Genomic DNA, 4438 nt, shown 5'->3' with positions numbered 1-4438 from the left:
TACCACACTTATCATTATGATACACCATTACTGTTCTGATGGTAGATAATTTCTTTGATTTTCCTAACAACTTTTTAACTCAGGTTAATTACATCTCAACTCAAGCAATAATTAGTGTATCTGGAAATCAGTAAAGTACTTCTATTTTCAGCAGAAGCAATTCACACTGTATATCATTGCAGTGATTTACTGGGACCTCATTCAGGGAAAGGACATAATATAGCTATTTTGGAACCAAGGAAGGCAGAATCTTCACACAAGAACTTAGTAAAACTGCTTGCAATTTGTAAATACCGATCATTTCTAAGATAATACTAAATGCATGGATGTGTGAGTATATGCTTAAAACTATTTTTATTGCAATATAACCCAAATTGATACAGTTGAATATAAATCTGTTGTGTATCCTATTCACTTGTATCTTGTTCTGTGGCCAATACATTCCTCTTCTAGTCAGTAGTATCTTCAAAATATTTACTTATTTGCATGTGCCTGCTCTTCCATTTTTATAACTGTCAGCACTGAAAAAATCTTGAATCCAATTCTTTCTTGAGAAAACAGAGATAGCAAAATGTAGAATTTACTCATTGGCTTCATTGTTGCTATTGCTATTGTTTATTTACATCATTTCCCTCATTATGTCACTTCAATATAAATTTGTTTTGATACATTCAAATATACTTTAATAAGTGCATCTATTGTTTTTTTTGAGATTGAGAAACCTTCTCTTGAATGTAGGCCAATTACCAATGTGGTTGTTCTTGGTAATGCAATTAGGATACTTTGAATTAACGTGATCTGTTTTATATAATAAGGGACCCCTTTCCAATAGAGACACCACATAAGTAGAATTCCTGTATATTACCATGTTAAAGGTATCATGAATAAAGAATATAATGACTCAAATAGATGATCTCCCAAAGTAGCTGTGCCTTAACTTGAACTTTGTGGTGTCTGTTCTTCAACTGCAATTACGTAAAGCAATCATGTAAAGAGACCCTGAATTTTTAAAATGATTCAAAGATAATTCTGGTGTTCTATAAGAAAACAATATAAGCCAATAGATAGAGAGGGCTTTCCACTTAAAATGATGTCTACAGAGACAAATCTTGCACATCAAGGAAAGTATATACCCTAAGTATTCATGCAGGCATGATTACATATTCCACACCTATGCCATTTCATATCTCTAGTATATTGAGAGAACAGGGCACATAGGAAAAAAGTGCTAAATTACAGTACATTTGCTCTTGAAATATATATCGACAATAAAACAGCAAAACAGATTGTTTGAAAACAGAGTCAGTATTGTACAGTAAGTTCACATTTAATTCTTCACCATGTCTACAATTGTAACACATGCATTTTATTTCCATTATTTTATTCCATAGGACCAACATTCTTCAGAACACTGATCTACCTTTAAAACAAAACTTTCTAAGGAAAATATTAAGCATCATATAAGTTTAAGAAAATTCCTTTAATTAGTATTACATGTACTCAATTACATTTACAATTTCATGCCATGACTTTAACACACCTTTTGGTTAAGAATATCTACTGAAAAATTGTACCATTCGGGAAGAACACACACAGAGAATAAACTGCTACCTGTTATGATTGATTTTTATTAACTTGATGAATTTGTAATGCTGTACTCTGATTATAGATGCAGTTATGAAAATACCTTTACACATCTATGGAAGAATACTAAAATTATGATTAAAATGACTCCACATGCTGTTAAAAAAACCCAAAACCACGACACTGACTATTGTTAAACACTGCCTGTGTGCCACTACATTTTTTTTGAATGTGTAAAGGAAAAGCAGCACATTAGTTTTTAGAAATACTTTTACAAGAAAACCTTAACTTTTTTTTTGGAAAAAAAAAGGATGTAATACCTACTTGAATAAGACTTCCAAAACGTTTAGTTCATCTTCTACTAACACTCTAAAGTGAAATACAATCTGAAGATAATTTAGCTTAACTATAGAAATTACAAAAAATAAATTGGCAAATTTGTCCTGGATTAAGTTATTTTTGATTGGATCCCAAAAAACCCATACATGCATTTTTCTGGATGCAGTACTATGGAATCTTCCAATCCCAGGAACAGCTCTTTACAGGAGCTGTAGTAAGATGATACTACAGGGCGGACAGTCGTATGACTGCTACCATGATTGGCCCTTTGAATTCTGCTCTTTACTTTAATGTGTCATCTTTGTAAAGCATATTTTCATGTTTTTATTGTACATTTATGGGCGAGGGAGATTGCTAGTTTCCTAATAGATTTTATGTTTATACTGTTTCGCTCAAGAAGCAGCTCTTCATGTATGTGCACGCATCTACATCCACACCCACACGCATACATTTGTCACCACAATTAGCAAAGGGACTAAATATGCTATTATGATTAAATATATTTAGCTTAATTCTATGTTGATAGACACTGATACCCCTATTAGTAGAATGTTTAGAAGTTGGGAAAAATATACAGAATTGAGGATTGTTCAGAAAGATGTCACTGCTGCAGCTATTCTATGCAACTGGAACATATTTAAATGGAAAAGAAACATTTTGATTCTGAAAGTTGTTTAACTGGGATTATTTCAGTTAAGAAAATGGGCTCATTCAGACAGAATGCAAAACACAAGATCTAGTATATTAACAGTAAGCCTCCAATGAACATTTCCTTATCCCCGAACAATCAGTGCAGGAACATCAATTATTTAACTGGGTCTGCACTCATATTATTTGATACAGGGAAGGGAACTTTATATGTCAGGCTAAAAAGCTGGATGTTGCCATGCTGCTGTTCGTATGTACATTTCTTAATTCAACAAAGGATGCACACACAGAAGCCAGCTTCAGTATATGCATGGTAATTAGCTAGATCCAGATTCAGGAGTATATTAAAAGACTAAAAATATTTTGGGGTTCTTATAAAAAAAAACTCATTAGCATTTATAGACTGATATCTAGACAGCATATGTATTCAGAGGTAAACATTATGTCCATAAATTATTTTATTATTTGAAAATTGCTCTGACCTTGATATTTAATTTTTCCTGTGGAATTTAGCAACATGAAATAAACATTGAACACCATATTAAGATCTTCTAGTCAGATAGAGCTAGTATACTGATGCCTAATGGCAAGAGTCAACATTAGATAAAACGTCTATCAAATTAATTTCTCTTGTAGCCAACTAATAGTTAATGTTAAAATTAAATCAAATTATCCCATAAATAATTCTGATCTATAGCTGTATTGTATTACAATACAGTATTGTACTTCTTATCAAACTAAAGACACTTTTAATCAATATCTTTGTCTACTAATATGTAAAAATCCAAAGTTTGGTTGGAATGTACTATGCTAAAAAGAAGCAGAAAGCAACACTTTTTTTTCTTTCTTCCCTTGTACCTTGTATCTTTTTCCTTCTCTTAATATCCTATTTTTATTTTTCTTTGTATTTTATGTATTGATAAAACAATAAAAGTTATTAACTGGCAAAAAAGAAGAAGTTAATGTTAAAATTCTCCAGAAACCTCTTCCCTGCCTTCTGAATTTTTCATGTAACAGCATTCTGTAACTGGAGGAGTATATGTAGTGAATATACCTGTTCTTCTAAAAGCATTTCAGCTCTTTCCCACTTTAATATGGTTATAAGACTACAATAAGTTAAACTAATTTACATCTGTAAATACTATATTATATTGATCTGGCTGAAGCAAGTTTTGTGTGGATGTAATTGGATTGCAGCGTTAAGTTAGATGAGTGACAGTTTTTTTACTTTCTTATCTACCTGTATTGACACATTTTATCCATCATGGTAAAAAAAAACATATCAACACATGATATGCACAAAACTCTATCGCTTAAACCACATTAATTACTTCATCTTCTGTTGCGAATTTAACACAAACCTAAAAATAACCTCTTGTACTGTTCTGGCCCATTTTAAATGTCCAATGTCTTTGGTGTTTTTTGAAGCCTGTGGATATATGGATTATATATGCACATATTTGTCTTAAAAAACCTGTCCAGATGTCAACAATTTAGTATTTTTTAAAGTTAAAAATGGTTCAGATCTATCCCTACCCTGCCATCTTTTCATCAACTTATGTAATTCTTTAGCATATGACTAAATACCGTACAAGTTAGGCACCAGGCAGTGGCCACATTCATGAAAAGGTATCTTCATACAGCCACCACTTATTTTAAACAAACACCCTGTAAGGACTACACAAAAATGAGGGTCAGGGAACTATATGTTGAAAACTCAGTGCTAATAGTATTTATAAAAGTGCGGTGCTCCATATAGTAAGAAGAAAAGTGACTACAAGTACTTAAAGTGCTAGCTTTCAATCACAATTTAGATTAGTATCCCAAACTTAAACTGTTATGGGACTTAAGAGAATAAAAATGAAAT

The sequence above is a fragment of the Vipera ursinii genome (genome assembly GCF_947247035.1).
Source record: "Vipera ursinii genome assembly, chromosome: 2".
NCBI lineage: Eukaryota > Metazoa > Chordata > Lepidosauria > Squamata > Viperidae > Vipera > Vipera ursinii.
This window is presented reverse-complemented; position numbering follows the sequence as displayed.